The sequence below is a fragment of the Lactuca serriola genome, chromosome 1, assembly GCF_051521515.1.
Source record: "Lactuca serriola cultivar US96UC23 chromosome 1, Lser_US96UC23_V15, whole genome shotgun sequence".
Lineage (NCBI taxonomy): Eukaryota > Viridiplantae > Streptophyta > Magnoliopsida > Asterales > Asteraceae > Lactuca > Lactuca serriola.
The window spans coordinates 233,248,985-233,273,170 of record NC_136408.1 but is presented as its reverse complement, the minus strand read 5'-3'; the positions used below and the strand labels follow the sequence as shown (position 1 = coordinate 233,273,170).

General features: G+C 32.2%; 1 pseudogene; it reads right to left on the bottom strand.

The window, feature by feature from the left end:
• Window positions 1-18,460: 18,460 nt before the first annotated feature.
• Window positions 18,461-24,186, bottom strand: part of LOC145066686 (uncharacterized) — a 29,375-nt pseudogene continuing 23,649 nt past the window's right edge.

The following is a 24,186-nucleotide window of genomic DNA, read 5'->3' as shown; positions in this document are numbered from 1 at the left end:
TCATCCCACCGATCGAAGGTGTACTTTGGACGCACCGTACTCTTCTAAACACACTGTTATTTGACCATACATATTCTAAAGGAAAGATACCACTCTTACGATATCTTCTGGTAGATGTCATTTACTATCATAAGTCTTTTCATTTCCACCATTTACACAATTTGCTACCAGCCTTCACCATGACGTTACATTCACGGAAGCATGCGTTCAGTGCATCAAGACGAGAATATAGATCGAGAAGATTTAGACGTGTAATCCTCCTTATTACTCCGAAAAGTTACATGTCAGTTCTAATATCGTAATTAAACGTTTAGAAACCTGAGCACATAAAATTTCCAGATCCGGTCGGCAACAGACCATAGATCCGATTATACATTTAGCATCATAAATCATTTAGCACGTAAAAGCAATTTAGGCATCATTCCTAAAATAAGCTAGTGCTTGTGTCTATTCAGGTGTATTACCTAAATCTATTAGACACACTCCTCACAATCATTGCTTAGCATTCTAAGTTTAAGTCTAGAAATAAATTCCATATTCCTAGTTCGCTTAAACTAATGCTCTGATACCAACTGTGACATCCCCATTTTCACGCCCAGAAAAGACCGATTTTGTTTATGCTTTATAAAAATCAGAGTACTTCTTTTCATAAAAATGTTGCGGAATTTGTTCCCAGAAAAATACGATAAATACGTTATCAAAACATTTTCGAAGAAACGTATTTTATTCATTTTAAAACGTTTGGGATGTCATTGTCAATACAGGAACATAAGCATAAACGGAACTTACATTTATTTACACTAGTGATCTACATCTCTTTAACCTCTCAGTGTAATGTCATTTCATATCGACACCTGTGATATAAATAAACTGAGTGGGTCAGGTTGGGAAACCTGGTGAATACATAGGGTTTTCAACCCACAAAGATATAATTATTATATTTAAACAATTAAACAATCAACCCAATTACTCATCCCCATTATCTTCTTTATTCTTAAGGATCTTCCCTAAGAATCAGCTATTCCTCGTTCATTTATTCCTAAGGAGTATCCTAAGGAATAGGTACAAATTCCATCGTTGTAAATGACGCATCTGTTAAGCACAACTGCTAGTTTTGTCACTAGGGCGTAGCTGCCAAAATTGTGACATTCTCTATGGGGCGCATCTGCCGAAATAGTCCTTTAGGCGCATCTGCCGGGTTTATGAGGTTCTCTATTAGGCGCTTTTGCCGGTAGAGTCCTTTAGGCGCATCTGTCGGGGTTCATTGATAGTATCGTTTTCGAGAGTCCACTCGCAATACATACCAATGGGTTTTTTAGAGTACACCGGTGAACACGTCGTTCACAACACCTACAGGTTGCGAGCCTGCTAGTGTTCCACTGGACTGTCTAGAATAGTCTGTGGTTGTCATCCATACTCTGCTGAATGATGGGGCCATCATTTGGGAAAAGGCTTCTCACATCGTCCACCTCTCACCCTCACCTCACGGTCTATTTCACCTCTCAACTCATCATCCAACTCATATTTCATCTATTACATCTACCCATGTCTAATCCCAACATTTTTGTAGATATAAAATACTTATACAATTTAAATCATTTAAAACGTGTATAAATTCGTTCATCCAGCATAGATAGCAAGTATTCAGATAATATGCACACATAGCACGTAATTTATGTAAAATACTTCATATCTATGTGTAAGCTGAAAGAGACCATGCACTCACCTGAAAGGTGGTGACTCAGCACTCGGACAGCGCTTCGATACTCTCAAAACAACTTTCCTTCGATAAAACCTAGTACCAATACCACTAGGGTTTAGTCTAACGATAACCGCGACAAATTAATAGTCTGACTATTATTATTATTATATATGCGTTAAATAACACTCAATATAACTCATAATAATAGCCCAAATAATTATTTTATGGACCTAATAATATTACTACAATTATTTGAAAGCTATATTAAAAGATGCGTAAGCGCAACTTACTTACAACGGATTTTAAAGAAAACCGGGCTTTGCTCGGAGCAGCGTTTCGAAACCGAAAGACACTTTTGCTCGGGACTCCGGGAGCCTCGGGGCTTCCTTCGGGTGCTAGGGGGTTTTCCTAGGGTTTAGGGAGTTAGAGAGAGAAAGAAACTAGAGAGAGAATGATTTTTATGTGAAAAATGAAGCTGCCTCGGCCCCCTTTTATAGCCTGCGAGGCCTCGGTTACGCTGGGTGTAATTCCGAGGTACATTGGGCGTACTCTCACATCGTATAACACGTGTTGCGGCTTCGGTGGGGCGACGTGTCTTCTTCTGGACCGAGGGAATACAACTGTACGCGGGGCGCAATTCTTTCCGACGCGGGGCGTACTCTGGACACTAGGCCTCTCTTCGCTACACTAGGCGTAACCCTCGCACCAGGTGTCACCATCCGAAGCGAGTTCATCCGATGGCTGGGAGTTTGGCCACGTCATCATTTCATGCATCAGCTTCGCAAGTTCATGCATCAGCTTCGCAAGTTCATGCTTCAACTTTAAAAATTTGTAACTTTCGCGTACGAGCTCTGTTTTTGACATTCTTTATATCCACACGAAGGTGGGAACGTACTCTACAACTTTCGTTTAGACTCCGTCGGCTAATTTTGACTTTATTTTAAAAGTTTTATTATTAACAGGCCAGGACAGGATTGGTCCGTTAAATTCTCATAACTTCTTCATCCGACATCCGTTTTCGCCAATCTTTTTCTCGTTACACTACTATTAACGAGATCTTCGATTCTCGTTTAGGTCGTGTCGGCTAAAAACCGCACGATCTAATATTTGAATTTCAGGTTGTACAATGTTAAGCCGAAACTTCGAAAAATCATAACTTCCTCATACGAAGTCAGATTTGGGCGTTCTTTTATCGACGCTCTTAGTTTAACATATTCTACAACTTTCATTTAGATTGCTAAGGCTAAATCTTGCTCTATCGTAAATTCACTATTTACGCTGCCCGGTGTCGTGCCGGTTCCGTTGCGAAACTTCGACGGGTCATAACTTCTTTGTTATAACTCGGATTTCGGCGTTCTTTATGATGGGTTTTGGTCATAAGACATCCTATGTGCTCATACAAACCCTAATGCTCGGATCTAGGTTTCTCTATTGTACATGCTTTAAATCCAAGACTATAAACCCTAATTCTAGCATATGGAAATCAATATTAACATATAATTAGGTTTAATATATTACCTTGACTGTTATGTAGCAATAACAATCCCAATTCCTCCTTGAATTGACTTTGGAAGGCTTAGAGTCACAAGTGTCACTCCTCTAATGGCTCACAAACACCATAAGCAAGAGGATGAAGAGGATAGAGGTTAGAGGCTGCCCAAAAACATGTTCTAACCCTAGAAAAGAAGTTCCCCACGTTTTTTAGCCTTAAGGGTTCTATATATAGTGAGGCTATTAGGGTTATCTAACAAGGAAACCCTAATTTGGTTGCTTAAGCCCTAAGCAACCCATAGACTCCTTTAATCAAGCCCTTGGACGATTTCCTTATGGGCTTCCCATAAGAATTCATCCACCTATTGATTTAAGACAATACCTGGCCCAAATTGCAATTATCTTATAATTACAATTCCAGTCCTTTAAGTTTAATTAATTTCTTTTAGTCACAAAACTAATTACCAATTAATTATTGACTAATATTAATTAAACAATATGATTTCTCCTTTAATATATTATTCCCATAATATATTAATAAATCATATTTAATCCTTTCTCTCCATAATTCATCCTATCAAGTTGCTTTGGTGAAGGCAACCCAAAAGGATCATGCACCATCGGGTCAATTACATACCAAAATAGTTATGGACTTGGACACTAATCCAACAGTCTCCCACTTGGATAAGTCTAATAACTATTATGCGTATGACTTCAGATCCTGATCTGCAATCGTAGCTTTCCAAAGCCGCTGTCAACTCTGATCATATCAGATACGCGTGTCCTTAGATAAGGGATCATATATTCCTCCATTCTAGATATCGTATGAGACATGATTTCAAATCATTCTCTTTGTACTATATCTCGATTCCCGATTTATGATGACTGACTAATTGAACAAATCAAATTAGCCCTAGCCCGGCCGAGCATTTACGTTTGTCATCACTAAATCATTGAGGGGCCCAAAGATATCGCTTTTATCCTACTTTGGATAAAAGGAACGAATAAACTTTGATACAATGCTTGCTTGCACTTACTCACCGAATCACACACAACAATATGTTTTATAACACCAGGTTACTGGTGCGTTTACATATTATCAATGTGCAACCGATTTGCAAGATGCAACTCACACATCTCGGTTTCAAGAATATAAGATGTTATCGTCTCACCAATCAATTCATGGAGTGATCCAAGTGAGCATGGGTTTAATCCAATGCTCAAATCATATTCATAAGCACTCATGAACGTTGCAACAAACATTTGCTTATGTCTAATACTCTTTTAGACAATCCACACACCAATTCACGACAGTCTTTATTCATATCTACTTCCAACATATGAACGACTGTGGCCCGTTCGAATAATTCGATTATTCTTAATAAATTCAATTATTCTGGAAGTCAAAACATGCAAATGTGAAACACAAGAATAATACTAATCCCATATGGCCTCAAACCTGTGAGTATAAATTAAACTCCTTTTATTTATCACCATATCGATTACTCATTATTTGTCGTTTCGGGTAATCAACTTCTTACTTGAATTACTACACTTGTCCCATGCTCTTAGCATGCACACAATGTTTACCAATGGTTCTTACCTTTTGTGAAATAGATCAAATTGAACACATTTCCAATCATTCTCATTTCACAACTCCAAATCCTTTTTCATAAGTGTAAGAATATCAAATTCTTGCTAGTTATAGAATATGCTAGATTCTAACACTTTATGCATGATCCTTTCGTAATGTCACTGCACCAAAGTCACAAAGACAATTTCCAATGATATTACAAAGTCCTCTATCGGAGATTGTTACAAGACAATTCCTTAGATATGATGTCTCTCACTCAAAGTACATTCCTTTGAACATCCTTTTGCATAAAAGTTTCTAATCTAGTCATAGATTTTCAATATTCATTCCCAATATGGACACGCTTCCATATTTTCCATATGAAAACTCATTCTTAAAAGAATCTTATCTATTCATAATAAAGTCGATATGGTCCATCCAATATGGAAACTTTTCCATAATTTCCAATACTATACTTCCAACTACTCACAAGCGACCAATCCTCGTCGAACTTTGGATTGTCCTTTGATAGTTGTTTAATTATTTTAGTCAAAACCAATTCTAGTCCCTTTTCCCTCTAAATGCGCTCGACATTTGGAAAATTTTAGAATGGTCAAATATCAAAGCATTTGCAATCGATCCTATACCCGAAGCGTATGGGACACGACACATAATGTTTTATTTGCTATGTTCTCAAAATTCGAATTGTGAAGAGGAATGTCGTAATCATAATCGAAATTTTAAGAACACACTATGTACCTTTGACTAAATTTATTAACATTTCTCAACCTAATCCTTTAGATTTGAAATGAAGCATAATATTCTCTCCCTTAATTATAGCAAAACAACTTTATAACCCTTACTACTTTGCAAGGTATAACTCTTGTTTTCTATAATTAATATTGCCAACTTGCAATACGTGCCTTAATAATCATACAATCATAACATTTATTCTCCCACTTTCATGATGATTATTATAAAACATAACACTTATGCTCCCACTAGCTTCGACATGTCTTTAGAAACAGCTTAACTTTCAGAAAAACAATGCTTATTGAATTTCTTAAGTTCATGTTTCTAATACTTAGTGCTTTGATAATCTTTTATCAAAGCTTTTTGAACTTATACACCTTTGCCTTAGATAGTTCATATGTGTGTGTAAACAATTGCCAAACCTCACAATTCAAATTATGGAAAGGGATACCATAACCATAATCGAATTCGAGAATGCAATTTTACAATCACTATCTTCTTAAAATCTTTCTTAGTAAAAGCATTTCCTCACAATCGATTGGAACGGCACAGAAACAAAATAATGTCAACACGATAGGTTGTAAACCTCAACTCGTGTGCTAGTGATGATCGATTAAGGTTTATTTGATTTGTTCTTGAAACCTTTCAAGACCATTAAGACTCCCACTGACTCCTTGACATATAAGATTCTCTTGTCAATAACCATTTCTTGACAAACAAATATTCAAGAGTTAGTGTATCTTTTATTGAAACAAAACACTTCATAACTTTGGTCCTAGTTGGTCTTTGTCTTATCCAAGACATCACAACTTTCCACAATTGATGAATGTTATAAACCTTACTTTTTCACTCGATGTCACAATCTTAACTTTAAGACTTGTTATTGGAACGAAGTATGATTGACTTATTGATTTAACCATTTCTTCAATTCTTGATTCCTCTTCTTAGACATACAATTGTACTAAGACTCATTTAGAGGATCAATTGAGATATGGTTCTTAATCATTAAGACCTATCATAAAGCATAAAAGGTACTCTCCCTTCTTCTTAGAATGGAGAAACTTTTATCTTTCCGCCTACTTGATTCTTCTTATTCGTTCTGCTATTGATCTAAACCCTTTAATCAATTTAGAATTACACTTAATCTTGTAAGTATAATCATTTTTACTAAACCTTTAGTGAATCATGACAAATATCATAGTTACTTTTATGGTGGACTTGATCAACACGCAACTTTGTGTGCTCGATCTCCTAGTCCTTCACTTGACACTTTGTCAATGAATTAGTCTAATTTCCAAATATGAAATTTCTCATTCATCGTGCAACCAAGTTGCATGACTCCAAGTTTCTGTCCAATTGAAACTTGGGCGATGAGAAACTCTCCCTATTTGGTAAATTTTCGACATTTCCATAACTAAGAATCAAATCCATTATTGCTAATGATAGAAACATTTTAACATCAATTTTTCATACACGCCATTGCAAGGATAATATAAAAATCAAAATTTATTTTATTGCAGAAAAATTTGTCCTTACAATGCAATTCATTGAAAAACTTATGCTAATACATCTTTCTTAGCAATCTAACTCTAACTTTAAGTAGTAGCTTAAGAATCTAATCTTCGAGAAATGCGATCGAAATCCATTCCCTCATGGTTAGATTCTGCTCACTTCTTCCTTTAAGCTTCCTTTCTTTTCTTCGATCCTACAAAACATCAATTGTAATCTTATCACTTTATGTATTAAGAATCTAGAATAGAAGCTTAAAAGAGCTAGTTAATGGATTTTACCTATATTAGAGCCATACGTTTCGACTCTCCCATCTCTTAGATCTCTTAGGTTAATGGGGCAACTTCATCTCCAATGCCCTTTCTCTTGGCAATAAAAGCAAATCGACTCTTTTGGAACAACACATGGAACTACTTCAGACATTGACTTTCTCTTATGATCAAACCTTTTGATCAAAGCATGTCTTTCGTTGCCATTGTCTATATCCATAGAGGTCTTGAAGGCAGATTCACCAATCAACTTTGCTTTTCTATTGCGCCAAACCATTGCTGATTCAGCAGCAATAAGCATATAGGTGAGATCTATAAGGGTAATGTCACGGTTCATCATATAGTACTCTCTTACGAACTCACTATATGAGTTAGGAAGTGACTGAAGAACCCAATCAACAGCCATTTCCTCACAGACAACGGATCCCAACATTCTTAACCTATCAATGTGTGACTTCATCCCTAGGACGTGTGCACACACCGGCTTACCTTCTTTATGTTTACTTGCCAAAAGGGGTCGAGTGATCTTGAACTTTTCAAGCCTTTGAACTTGTGGGTTAGGGAGAATAATTGAAGGAGGAGGAGGAAGTGAAGTATGATCTCTTGTTCCTCGATCGAATTGTGGAATATCATCTTCATGTGGAATGCTTGTTCCACGGGATTTGAGAAGACCATAGTTGTCAAACTTTGACATCTACAAAACGGGAGAAAACGAATTCAAGTTAGTTGATTGATTGAGTCCTTAGTAAATCACCCAAATGAGATACTAAGGCTAGGACCCAACACAATATTCTACAACTCGGGAGAGGGATGCCGTAACCCAAATTGCAGAACATTTGAAGGTAAGTGAATGACGATTCACTAATTTCCACCATGAAAAACGAAAAAGAAATTTAAGTTTTAAATCTATGAAAACTCCTAGATCCTTTGAGATTCATTGAACATTTTAATGGCATGTTTAAATCTCGATATGCCCCTCTTGTTTGTGACTGGGATGCCGAGGATCACAAAGCAGGTGTGAATAACCATGCAAACTTACATGGTGCCCTCACATGTTACAGTCACCTATTCGATGTGCCGGTAAACCACACACGCTCCACCGAACTATGACAAACATTGAGTCACCCTTTGCTACCTTTGCTTAGAACCATTTAGTGTGCCGGTAAACCACACACGCTCTACTAACGTCTTCGCAAGGGCACAAAGTGTAATTTCATGGAATTGCATCAATTCACTTTTGCCTAAGTAACTAAGATTGGGAATTTTATAAAACATTTAGTTACTTTTGTAATTCATTATACTTATAATGGAAGGGTTCGTCCTATCCTACCCGTTCGGCTAACGACCCTCCACTAGTCAAGAGTGCGGTGGGTAAGAGTGGATACCCATTCAATCGTCATTTTATAGGCAATTTCCTTAAACACCCCTTATAGACTAGCTTCGTGAATGAGGCCTACTAACGGTAAGACTGACTTTTTACTCATACATATATATAATGTTAGACTTTTAATGTTATATATAGTATAGGGTGTATTTTACACTTTTAAAATATTAGGTGGTTAAATTTAACAATTATACTTTTAATTCAATTAAATTGTAAACCAAAACTTTTATGGATTTATTAAACTTCTTTTAATTATACACCTTAATTAATTAATAAAACCATAAGGGTGTGATTTGAACTTTTTCAAAACTGTACTAGAGTTTTAGAATTTAACATTCCTAATTAAACTTTTAATCAACTTTTAAATTCCAAAACTTGAGGGCAATTTTTGAAACATTTCAAACATTAGGGTTTAGAATTTAAATATACATCAAAATTAAACTATTTAATCAAAATTTAAATTCCAAAACTTGAGGGCAAGTTTTGAAACCTTTTTCAAAACATCTAGGGTTTTAACTATTTAAATTTCAAAACAACAAAACTTTTGGGTTCAAATTTAAACTATAAAACCTAAGGGGAAAATATGAAACTTTTCATAACAAGAAGGATCAAATAAAAAATAATCTAAATTAACAATTAGTCACATGATTATCCATATTTGATTTATTTAATGATTTCTTGCAAAACAATTTATCAATTTAGTCAAAATAATTAATCAATTATCACATAAGGAAACAATTATCTTATTAATTGATAAATATCTTCAATTAGATCAAGAATATAGTCAAATATATCATAAAATCGGATTTATATTGATCTAATATGATAAGGTAACTATCCCAAAGCAAAAACAGCAAGAAATCCCGAGATATACTCCATCTGACGAGTTGACTCGTCGAGTCAGGCTTGGACTCGTCGAGTCTGCATGGACTAGGCGAGTTCAGCTATGGACTCGGCGAGTCCAGCCTCCAGAACACCAAAAATCGAATTTTTCAGATATACAATGCATCAATACAATTGAAACCAGTCTAGGCTCTGATACCACTGATGGGTTTTGGTCATAAGACATCCTATGTGCTCATACAAACCCTAATTCTTGGATCTAGGTTTCTCTATTGTACATGCTTTGAATCCTAGACTATAAACCCTAATTCTAGCATATGGAAATCAATATTAACATATAATTGGGTTTAATATATTACCTTGATTGTTATGTAGCAATAACAATCCCAATTCCTCCTTGAATTGACTTTGGAAGGCTTAGAGTCACAAGTGTCACTCCTCTAATGGCTCACAAACACCATAAGCAAGAGGATGAAGAGGAGAGAGGTTAGAGGCTGCCCAAAAACATGTTCTAACCCTAGAAAAGAAGTTCCCCACGTTTTTTAGCCTTAAGGGTTCTATAAATAGTGAGGCTATTAGGGTTATCTAACAAGGAAACCCTAATTTGGTTGCTTAAGCCCTAAGCAACCCATAGACTCCTTTAATCAAGCCCTTGGACGATTTCCTTATGGGCTTCCCATAATAATTCGTCCACCTATTGATTTAAGACAATACCTGGCCCAAATTGCAATTATCTTATAATTACAATTCCAGTCCCTTAAGTTTAATTAATCTCTTTTAGTCACAAAACTAATTACCAATTAATTATTGACTAATATTAATTAAACAATATGATTTCTCCTTTAATATATTATTCCCATAATATATTAATAAATCATATTTAATCCTTTATCTCCATAATTCATCCTATCAAGTTGCTTTGGTGAAGGCAACCCAAAAGGACCATGCACCATCGGGTCAAGTACATACCAAAATAGTTATGGACTTAGACACTAATCCAACACTTTATATGTACGAAAACCTTGTAACATATACTACAACTTGGTTACGATTATTTGTTCTAAATAATATTTTGCCAACAAGTCATTTTCGACCCTTATTGCCTCTAATTTGACTAGCCCGGATCTACGGACGTTACACTTTACTACCTTTACTAGGATATGGTCAATCTCTAGCTCTATCAACTTAATGATCATAAACAACTATGTAAACAAGTTCATGCAATCAATGGTTGTTTAACTACACAAAACTCAAGGGAAATGCAATAAAGATTGAAAATTTAACATGCTAGGATTGATCTACCAAACACTTGTAAAAACCAACATCACTAATCCATAAAAGTAGAAATCAACACATAGTATTAGGGTTCATCTAATCTAAACGAAAGTAAAGGGTTATAGCCCATGATTACAACAGAAAACGACATAATCATATAGTAAACTGGGTTAAATATCATAAACTCTAGGTAAACCTAATGCTTAATGATGATTCTTCACTTCAATCTGTAGCGCCCACAGATTCAGACTAGTCAATTTAGAGACGATAAATGTCAAAAATGACTTATTTATAGAGTATTATTTAGAATGAATAATCTTAACTAAGTTTTATTATATGTCACAAGGTTTTCGTACATATAAAGAATGCCGAAATCCGAGTTATAACGAAGAAGTTATGACCTGTCGAAGTTTCGCGACAAAACCGGCACGACACTGGGGATCATAAAAAATGAGTTTAGGATAAAGTACTTTTTAGCCTTAGGGGTCTAAATGAAAGTTGTAGAGTACGTCTTCACCTATGCGTAGATATAAAGAACGTCAAAAAAACAGAGCTCGTATGCAAAATTTATGACCTTCCGAAGATGCAACTGTCGAGAGCATGACACATATCAGAAACCCTAATTTGACTGGACTCACGACGTGAGGAGTCAAAAGGACACTAATCGAGCCTAGAAAACACCTGGGAAGTCTACAGGATGACTCTTGGAAGCTCACGACGTGAGCATGTCATTCTCATGACGTGAGTAGTTGTCCAGACACGTTTCGGAGCTATAAACGTAGATGGCGAAGCTACGAGGTGATACAGACATGGCTCACGATGTGAGCATTGATTCTCACAACGGGAGAGACCAAAAATCATCCTATAAATAGCCATTTCACCCTAAGCTTCCTTACACCAAATTTTCTCTCTCCCTCTCTCTCTCTCTCTCTCTCTCGTTTGCTGAAACCGTTCTGCGTCCCGAGCTCGACAATCACGAACCACAGACCATTTCTAGTTAGATTCTATCAAGTCATGCTACTAAGGTGAGTGCATAGTCCCTTTCATCTTACACATAGATATGAAGTATTTAATATAAATTATGTGTTATGTGTACATATTATCTGTATACTTGCGATCTATGATGGATGAACAATTTCATATATGTTTTAATTGATTTAAATTGTATATGTATTTTATATCTACAAATATGTTGGGTAAAACATGGGTAGATGAATTAGATGATGTGTGATGAAATAAAAATTAATGAGAAGTCTCGAAGTTTAAGATGATCTAGTCATCTAGTAAAGTATAGACAACGACCACAGACTATTCTAGACAGTCCAGTGGAACATTATTAGGCTCGTAACATGTAGGTGTTTTTCGAGAGTATGGATTAGACTTAGTCAATTGTCCTTAGTCTGAGAGTATGGATTAAGACATAGTTATTTGTTATAAATCCAGGAGTATGGATTAAGACATAGTTATTTGTTATTAATCTGTGAGTATGGATTAAGACATAGTTATTTGTTATTAATTCGGGAGTATGGATTAAGACATAGTTATTTGTTATTAATCCGGGAGTATGGATTAAGACATAGTTATTTGTTATTAATTTGAGAGTATGGATTAAGACATAGTTATTTGTTATTAATTTGGGAGTATGGATTAAGACATAGTTATTTGTTATAAACCTTGGAGTATGGATTAAGACATAGTTATTTGTTATTAATCCGGGAGTATGGATTAAGTAAAGAGGTAAATTTTAGATCCAGGAGTATAGATCGTGTCTTTATGAGGATTGATGGGGTGGGGTAAAGTTTCTTATTTATGGTGGAATTGTATATTTTGTGAGTTCTAATATATATATATATATATATATATATATATATATATATATATATATATATATATATATATATATATATATAACATTGTGGGATTGAAATCCCTATGTACTCACCAGGTTTCTCAACATGACCCACTCAGTTTATTTATATCACAGGTATCGATACAGAGCTACTTTACACTGAGAAATTAAAAGAGATGTACATCACTAGTGTAAATAAATATAAAGTCTGTTTATGCTTATGTTTCAGTATGTACGATGACATCCCAAAGTTTTAATATGAACAAAATACATTTCTTCATAAATGCTTTGATAATATATTTATCATGTTTTTCTGAGAACAAATTCCACAATATATTTCTGTAAAAATATACTCTGATTTTCAAATAAAGCATAAACAAATCGGACTTTTCTAACTGTGAAGTTGGGGATGTCACACAATCTCTCTAAAACTTGTTCTCTAATTGAATTCTGCCTTCCAATGGTTTTAGGTCACTTCTGGCCGAAGAAAGTCGCAGCTTTTCGGAATAGATCTCTAAAATTCGACCTAAAAGTCGTAATTTATAGTTGTCATAAACTGATGTCCACGTTGTGGCCAATAGTTTTCTACGACGCGGGAGTCACTTTTGATCCGTATGCGCCAAGTTATTCATGCAAATTCAAAGAAGCTTCTATGTTGGACACGTTACCACGTCATTGCATATAAGAGACCATAACATGGGATCTTCTTTTAGCCCGTTTTCTTCTCTTCTTTCTCATTGAATGCATTCTTCAACCTCCAAGTTCCCAGCTTTGTCCAATTTTAGTCTTTTTCCTTGAGATCCGTTTTTGCTACAAAGTTGAATTTATACGTTATAAGTATCAAATATTGTGTTTTTTGTGTTCTGGACTAAAGCTTTTCGACTGAAATAAAAAATTCAATAAGTAGAGGTGAAGAAACGAATAACTAACTCATAAAATCTCAAACTCATCGGAATCCTATGTCATTTTTATTTGCATACTTAGTCCAATAAATGAAGATATTTCGGCATGCATTTTGAAATCTCATATGTAGTGGGCATTGAGTCCGAAACACAATACAAATGACTTGGGTCAGATAACTCCACTCTAGAATGCATCATTTCGAAGGTGGTCATTTTGCAAAATAAATAAATAAATAAAAATCTAGTTTCTTAAAATTGCATTGAACATTTGGTTATTACTCAATTTCTTTTTTATTTTGTATATAGTTATCATTTGCTTTCATATATTTCTTACCACTCATGTGATATCTTAATCAAGACAATGAATTTTAATTGTTTTCTTTTGAATTTTGAACTTTCGGGCACAAACTCTACCAAAACTAAAGTTGTTAAGGATGTTTGGTTATAATATTTAAAGTATTAAATGTTATTACGAATTTTCTTTAATCTACATATTTTGTTTGGTTGCTTTGGTCCTACATCAACTGTCATATGCATTGCAACTTGTATGTTATGAGAAAAAGAACATGTGACGTTATACGGCTTATGTCATTACGTGGGTTAGTAGCAGTGTTTTTAAAGTCATATATTATATTATTATAAAGTAACTTTTACTTTTTATGTTAAATTATTAATATTATTAAGAAATCAAATATCCTTGTTTCTATAGTTTTCCTATACATTTATAATTTTTCTATACATCTAAAATTATGAAACTTATTATATTTAATAAAATTAATAAACTTTTATTATATTTGTCATCATCTAAAAATGTTAGGAAGATGTATAGAAAAAAAACTAATAAGATATTTAATTTTTCTTATTATAATGATTTGTATATTATTCGTTGGAGATAATGTTTCTAATTTTGGTAGTGGTAAACTACAGGAATTAGCAACGTTTTGTTTTAATTTTGATTACTAATATATAAATATTAAATTAATGTTTTATTAGTACCGAAAAGCTGTTTTGGCACAAGCGTTGTGGACGAAGCTACCATATGGTCCATACAAGTTTTGGTTTCTTGAATTGACATTATTTTTATTTTTATAATTTTTAAACTCAATCGGTATCTTCTAGTCCAACTATGTTATGGTTTTGTTGAACACCAACTAAAACTAATAACATTGTACAAAATTTGTATAAAATATGAACATCAAATTAGAGGAAAGTCACATAGTAGGAGAGGGAAAACTATATATCAATCTTGACTCAACATCTAATTAGAAAAATAAAATCATTTTATGATCCATACAATTTTTGACACTCCTTTACTATAATAATACAAATTTTGTAAAAAAAATTATATTGGAAAAACTAATTAAAGCTAAAAACATATATAAATGTTGCCAAAAACATTGTACACGCATATGTGTATGCATGTACATATTACATATGTATAAGTGAGAGGCTTACAACTTTAGAGTTATAATCTTACTCAATCTTAAATCGACATCAAATTAGAAAAATAACATCATTTTATTTGTTTTAGGTGTTGTTTGTTTTTTCTAAGGAAAATGTCTGCAGTCTGCGGACCATATATGTAGACCTCTGCAGTAGAAGAGATGAATCAGACGTCTTCAATCTATATAAACTTGTTTTTTAAAACTTCAAAGTGATTTTTCTAATATTTTATGACTTTGTTATAGATAACTAATAAATCTAGATCATTTTTTATGTATTATTGTATAAAAAGTAAAAATAAAAAGGTACGAATTAATATACAAATTTGATAAAAAAAAAAAAAAACCAATAATTTTGCTCGCAAAGTTATACCTAAACATTCTAATTAGGAATCAAAGAAATTTTCTCCCTAATAAATAAATATATTTTTGCCATATGTCATATTCTCATTTATTTTGCCACATGTAATTTTATGGTTATTTTAAATTAATGTTTATTCCACATGTCATTTTATGGCTTTTTCATTTTATTAAATTCTAGGTAGTATTTAAATACAATAATAAATGCATATCAATTTCATTAATAAACTTTCCTTCTAATTCCAAAATTATTAAATTAAATATTCATTAATTTTCTTTATTTATTTATCTAAATTATTTGTTTAAATTTAAAAGAGAAAAAAACACTTTAATTTTTATAATTCAATATTTTTTTCACTTTTCTTATAAATTCATACTTCTTAAATGTTTAGAATTTTATATTTAATTTTTCTTTAAAATAAACTCATGTAATATATGGGTGTCACACCTAGTTGATACATAAATGGATGGAAATAAACTTAGATTTTTTCAATGAAATCAATTAAAAACGCACCATTAATAGTTTTTTAAGAAATTAACGATACTGTATTAAATAATGTATATAAAATTTTGCACAAAAAATATAAGAATATATTATGATTTTTTTCATATTTATATAAACAACTTCAACGACCATTATTATAATAAATCTTTATTTATAAATTTATCAAAAATATCACTTTGTATCGTTGAACCGTTTTTAAAGTATTGTAACTTTTTTTTTTTTTCAAATTGTTTATCATTAATAAAGTTGAAATAAATCTAAATTAAAAAAACTAAAAAATAAAGATATATATGTTTTTTAGGTTAGAAGATGTCTGAAGATGTTAGAAAACTTTGGTCCTCATCTGTGCCAAGAATAGTGCGCCCAGACATTTTTAGCTTTGCAATCTTAGAAAAAAAAAAACAAACAGTCTGTGAGGGTTAATGTATGTACGTGGTCTGCGCGGCGCATACGTAAAATACTTAAAAACAAAAATCAAAAAACATTACTCCATTAAAAAATTATAAAAACTTACAAACAAAAGACAAAAGGTCCAAGCAATAAAAGTCACCCTTTGGTTATGGTCCGTTTCCAGGTGGTGGAATTCACTGATATGGTCTTTGGGTTATTTACAAATTTGGTACTAGCTTTAGTGCTTGTTGGTGCATTGGGCCTCTCTGGTATAAATACAGTAGAGGTGATTTTTATTAATAAAATTAGATGTGAGACCCGTTTACTACATAGGTTTATTAAAAATAAAAATTTAATATTAATATTTAAACATTAAATTTAATATCAATATCAATTTTAGAGCTCTCATTAATTATGACATTTATTACATTATAAATATATCAATTATTTTTCAACGAAATATTTATTTCTCTTACTATTAAAAATAAAAGTTTATTAAAAATAAAAATTTAATATCAATATTTAAACATTAAATTTAATATCAATATCAATTTTAGAGCTCTCATTAATTATGACATTTATTACATTATAAATATATCAATTATTTTTCAAGGAAATATTTATTTCTCTTACTATTGTAACTGAAATAAATTGTGATATGTAAGCAAATCAGAAAACTACATGTGGAATTAAATAAATTCTAAAAATCTATTAAAATGTCATGTGTCCAAATTAATGAGGACATGACATGTGGCAGAAAATGAGTTTTATTTATTAGTATAGATTTTGCCTTTTAAAAAAAATAATAATAAATAAAAATAAAAGTCACCCTTATTTGGTCCGGACTGAAAAACACAATTCATTTGAGCACATAAACTGATATAAATTTTGCTCACACAATTAATAATATTTTATTCTAAATCTAGTTTATATTTACATATGAAATGTTTATCATTTTCTCATTATCGATGTAAAAATTAAGAGAAATTAAATATCATTTTACTTTTGTTCCTACAAATTGTCCTACCCAATTAAATGATGACATGTGTCATATTAATATATTAAAATATTATTAAATGAGCATTAAATGTTACACATATCACTATTTCATTGAGTATGAGGATGTATAGGAACAAAAAGTAGGAGGATATTTAATTTCTCAAAAATTAAAAATAAACATATTTTATAGAGAAATATATCATTAATATAAGTTACTATTTATTTAACGATATAAAATATATTTAAAATAACAAATTAGATTTAAGGTTTTTATAGATTTCCAAGATAGAGAGGATAAATTTGTTAAATTTAATAAAAGCTTTTGCAAAAGTTAAAATCTAGAGGGAATTTTCATAATAGGGTTTTAATAAAAATGACCAAAAGGGATGTGAGCTTCTTTGATATAACCAACCTTTTAGTCATTTGAAAAAATAAAAAAAATAATATCCTATTTGGTTTATTTCGGAAAAACGTTATATCTATGAAAAGATTGAGATAGATAGAAATGTTCATGAAAGATAAATATAAAGAATGACCTAAATGGTTGAAAAATCAAATATTATTGGACAATCAAAATAGTCATTCTGGAAATGGGTATAGAATTTCGTTTAAAAAGGTCTGGTGCAAATAAAAAAAAAATTACACATTATAAATTTAATTAAATTTGAAACTGCCATTCCAGAAATTATTGTTGTTTTGACAAATGCCTAAAAGTTGTATTGTTTTCCGGAATTTTCAATAAGATCATTTTTGTATATATCCAAAGAAAAAAAAAAGTAGAATGCGACATGACATAGCAAAAGTAATATGTTTTTAAGGAATAACCATTAGACATAAACACGTTTTATTCGTTTTGAACATAAACACATGTTCTGATGTTCATGAACCACACATAGAGATCGAATATTTTTTCATTTGAGTTACAACATATATGCCATTAGAGCCACAATGGTTCCTTCCATCATAAAGAATGTCGCATTCTTCTTATCTTTATACAATCTTCAACTATCATCCTTAAAAAAAGAAAAACTCAAGACCCTTATATCGAAAACAAAATTCTTTGCTTTTCATGTCCAAAAATTGTGTGATTAACGCAAAATTATAAGAGACAGAAAACACGTACAACATCTTCTCAAGAAGATCAAACCTATAAAACATAGTCAGTCCAGTCGCTTACAAAACTTTTTTTCCTTTTTTTTTACCTAAAAAATTGTTTATGGAGCCATCAAGCTTTCGATTGTGTGTGTTAATGATTTTGCCCAATCTTCTTTGAGTAATAATGTTTGAAGCGTGTGCATAACGTCGTAGTCCGGATCGAGCTTCCTTTGCCATCCCTTCAAAAATTAGCAGAGAACCCAGTAAGAAACTGTCATTTTTACTTTATAACATGACATGACAGAACAGGTTGTATTGTCAATATCTCTTCAAATGGAAAAAATTGTAATTTTTTGTACTTTCGTTTTTTACAATTACAACATTGTACTTTCAATTTATTTTATCTTAGTAGGACATTATACATTAAAGGGTTAATCTTATAAAAAAAAACCTTATATTTTATGTTTTTTCCGGATTAAACCTCAACTTTATTTTTTTACCTTGTATTTTTTTCTCTGAAAAAACCCTCAACTGTTTCTTTATTTTTTTTCCAACAAAAACCCTCAAGCTTCTAGCTGCTTCCAAATAAACCCTCAAGTTTTTAGTTTTTCTCGAAAAAAAAATGCACATTTTACAATTTTTTTGGAAAAAAAACAACTAAAAGAGCCAAATCGGAAAAAAAAAATGAAAAAATACAAGGTCTTTTTCAGGCAAAAAGTTAATTCGATGTTTAATCCGGAAAAACACAAAATATAAAGTCTTTTATAAGATTAACCCTACTTTAAAAACCTAAATGGTTTATTATTTTTTATGGAAAAAATAACATTTTTTGAATCTTGGAAAGGTAAAAATTTTAATGAAACTTGATGTCTCTAAGAAAGATAAATGTTAGTGTATACAAATGCAAATTTTAAAAAATAAGGATTATTGCTTAATGAAATTTATGATTTTATAATTTAATATTTATATGTTCAAGGGAAAAAAACAAAAAGGGTTACCTCAAGAACGAGAGTTGTAACCATGACAGTGCAGACATTTCCATCAACATTGACTCTATGGCGCCTCACTTGCTCCAACACTTGATGCATGCAATCAGCGAGATGGACAATATCGCCCTCAGGTGTCCCCCAATAATCAAAAGATTCTGTCACTTCCTGTTAATTATAACCAAAATAAATGAGAGGACAGATTTGTAAATAGTTAATCGGTAATTTTACATGATTATTACCCCTAATCACAACACATAACATTTTTTAACACATCATATTGCCCCCTCCCAGCAAGGGCCGAAATTGCATAACTATCAAAGTGTAGGGAGCAAATATACAAATATACAAAACTCATGTGGCCAATCTGTGAAAACAAAAAAAAACGTAGACACAGACTATATTTGTAATTTTTTTAATATGTGGACCATTTCTATAAAAAAATAATGCATAAGGACCTTTTCTGTAAACTACAGAAACATACAAAAATATTAAATATAGGGACTGTTTTTGTATAAGAAAAACCTCACAGGGACCTTTTCTATACATTACAAAATTACAAGGACTAAATATGCCAAAGTCCAAAACCATTATGGCAAAACTTTAAAACAAAAAACCTTTGTAGCAAAACTTTAAAACTAAGAAAATGTACTATCCATAAGCCAATAATAGTAATATGTAGCTTGAAACTAAAAAAAAAATGTACTTTATTAATTACACATAACAGCTATTCCTTTCCTAATAATAAGAAGAGTAAATTACTGAAATCGTCCCTATAATTTGGTCAAAATTACATGTTTGGTCCCTAAATTATTTTTGTACACGGATCGTCCCTGTGGTTTGGTCAAAATTAGGCATTTGGTCTCTAACTTTATGAATGTAAGGGACAAAAAACGCAACAAAATCAAACCATATGAACAATCTGAGTGCAAAAGAGAAGTTAGGGACCAAACGTCTAATTTTGACGAAACCATAAAGATGATTTCAGTAATTTACTCTAATAAGAATATGATATCTAAGATTTGCAAGCATTTCAGAAAAAAATGTGAAATATTTTTACCTTGATGAAGGCATGTGGATCAGGACAATTTTGTTGTTTTGAAAGCTTCAATGTGCATTCGGCTGCAGTGCGTCCATCTCTACGAGCAACAGCTTAAAAAATTCCAATAAATTGACTCGATCACTCTTTGACAGCTCAGCAGTCATGCCTACATCAAGGAATATCACATGAGGCTTTGATTTGAAGATCCCTTTTCTTAATGATTTGCTTCGTACAAGGATGTTTCCAGGATGCATGTCAGCATGAATGAAGTTATCAACCTACACACACAAACAAAATCAATAAACTTCTTCATTCCGAATAAAAATATCCAATTTAATTTAATTTAGAAGTGAATTGACTTTTCCAACCATTTGTTATAATGGGAAAAGAAACACTTTCCAAGAATGAGTTATTTTGAACAAAATGTTACAAGTGAAATGTCTTTTTTTTTTTTTTTTTTTTTTTTTTTTTTTTTTTTGCATTTATGTACCAAAAACTCATATGAAAATTTTCATTCCTCTAAAGATTGTTGTTTGTCTGTAGTTTCCCACGAAGGATGATTTATTTCCACAAAAGCCAAATATGTCCCCATATGTTCTTTATAAGAAGATGATACCCAATTTAAAGTGACAATCATATAAAATTAAATGTAAGAAATAACAACTTAATTTCATGGATTTGTTTAAATTATAACATCCTACTTTTATCTCTTCCTTTTACAAAATCTACCCAATTATGATAATGTCATCTAAACACAAAGTATTTATAAAAGAAAGAAATGGCAATAGAATGCTACTATAATACATGATTAAAAGAAAGCAACAAAATACAATAAATCCTTATCATAAATCAAAGAGATTAAAGATATTACCAGAAGCATTTTCAAAAGTGCATGAGTCCCAATATGAGCAAGAGAACTCTTAAGCCTAACTTGTCCTTCAAGATCATCAACATAACGAGTCACACTTTCTCCATGTTCAAAAGTTTCCACCAAAACAGCAGGATGAACAAGTGGATACACAGGTTTTGGAAAAGAAACATCTTTCCAACTCCTAAAATTATATATAAATCTACTCAAATGAGCAGCTTCCCTTGCAAGATCAACTTGTGACATCATAAAAACAGCAAATTGTTGAACACTTTCATCCAATCTCAACCAATTAAGTGTTGGAATAAACTTTGACATCTTTTCAACCACATTTATAATCTCAAAATCTCTTCTGATCGATTCACCAACCCCTGGATGTCTTACTTTAACTGTAACTAACAAAGGCTTGATACGTTTCTTCTGGTGTTTATACTTTAAAGAAGCTCTATGGATTTGTGCAATACTTCCTGATGCAACTGGGATTTCCTCAAAATCATCAAAAATTTCAGAAATTTTACGCCTAAATGCTTTTTCAACTATCTTTTTTGTGTATGAAAAACTATGTTCACGAGCTTTGCTATGAAGCTTAGATAGCTCATTGCATAAATCTGTTGGAAAAAGATCAGGTCTTGTAGCTGCCCATTGACCCCATTTTATAAAAGCGGGGCCCGCTATTTCCAATGTCCTTCTTACAAGGTAAATCCATTTTTGTCTACTTGAAACCCCAAAATGGTCTGCAAATGGAGCCATTGCCATACTTGGTGAAAACAAGATTGCTAGATAAATAGCTCTAAAGAGTAGGATTAAACCCTCGAACAATGAAAGTAAAGATGAAATCAAAATTGCGTGTCCGTTTTCAGCATGTGTGTAAAGGGTGTTTCTTGGATGAAGCTGATCAAGATTTGATGACCCTTTATCTGCAAATGCTATGTTTTTATATGTTAAGGCGAATATTCCAGGAAGAACAATATATGAACAGGTTAATGCCAAGGTAAATGCTTGAGCGATTTTGTTTATGGAGGAAATTTGTGAATCTTGATATGAATTCTTGGAAAGCCTTTTCCATGCGATTTGGGCATGATGTGTTATCGTGTTATTGGATGGGATAATGGAATAGTTTCGGGAGAAAGTGTTCTTGGTGGAAACAAACCCTCTATTAGAGAGATTGTTATGAGTGTATATTCTGTGTTTGAAGTTGTGAAAACCATATTTAATGATTGATCCATGCTTTCCATCTCCTGAATAAATCCCTCGGTTGCTTTTTAGGATTAATTATGCTGCTCTTTTAATATTTTTTATCACCAAGAACCTGTATTTACAATGATCGAGTTGATTTTACCAATACTGGATAAATAAAGAACAAGATTAAAAGAAAGAGCTACGGATTTGCAGAATGAAAACTCATTCAATGTAATCATCCGCTAGTTTTCTAGGCTTAAGATAGTTACTATACTATATTATTACAAAGTGATAAACATTCTAAATATCATACTTGGCTTTTTATTATGAACTGCCTAATTATAGTACTTGTGAAAATGCGATAAAATAATATATACTGCAAGAAGGTTTAACAGAATGTTCATATATGAATAAAAAAGAACCAATAGTTAACAGATTGTGCATATCTCAATCACAAATGACCAATCATAATCGGATTTTTTTTCCTAATTTACTATATTTTGCAAACTATGTTATGCATTTTCAAACAAAAAAGGATTTTGTTGGTTGGGAAAAGGCAAGTATGATGGTTGAAACGGTAAACAACTCTATAGTTATATTGATTGATGTTTCAAGGTTAACTAATCCACCCCAAAACCTTTCAAGTCTCGATAGCAAACTCTCACAAGTGTTAAGCGTAAAAACTTATATCATAATTTCCCCACGCAGATGCTTACAACAAATATACACGTGAAATTCCATCGGTAACTCATTCAATGAACAGAGAGAACAAACCGAAACCCTAATTATATGCAAGCATATAAGGAATTTGAGATAGAAAACAAAAGGAAGAAGAAGAATAAGAAGAAACGAATTAGAACCTTGACATAGAAAGAAGAGAGATATGCTCGATTAGGGATCAAATGTAATTTTCGCAGGAGCTGAATCGCGAGCATTTTCTACAGATACAAACCGTGATTCGACCGCTAAGGGTCATCAGAATGAGATTTGAATTCTATATGCGTTCGCCACCGTATATGATTATCGTCGTCAAAGCTTGATTCAATTGAAAACTATGACGGCGTTTGAGGGAGAGGATCGGAGGAAGAAGGTTGGAGGGTGACCTTTTCTTTGTTAAGGAAACACGCGCTTCCCGAGTTATTGGTGTCTTGTTTGTAAAGAAAATCCCGTGGAGAACAATGCATGTACGTGCATAGATGTGATGTGTCAAGTTACAACTCCTTAAAACATGTTGTCCATTTTATGTTATGCCCTTAATTCTCTGTATTCTACTTCTGCCATGCGCTTTGGATTTGTATAACTTTTTTTTAGAAAATAACAAATTGCAAATTAAAAGAAAGTTCATCAAGATTTTTTTTTTTATTTTAGAGTAATTTTTTGCAAAATGCTTACATGACAATTTCTTGTTGCGTGGGATTGTTATATGTTATTATTTAATATAGCCAAAATTAGACTGAAAAAGCTTCGATTTTGGATAAAAAAAACCCCTCTGAAACTGTAACTTTTCAGATAAAATATATAATATAATGGGAATGTTCAAATAATGTGTTTAAATTTATATGATTATATGCAAGATCCATCCAAATTTTGTAATTTATGTTTTTTTAATGGTTGATTAGTGATTAAAAGTTAACACCACCAAGTTAATAGAATTCACTAACGCCGGAATTAAAACTTTTGGTCTTCAATCTAAGATGCAAAACTTCTACCAAGTGGGCTAGTACCACATCGACAATTGTAACTTATATATGTTGATGGATCTACACTTCC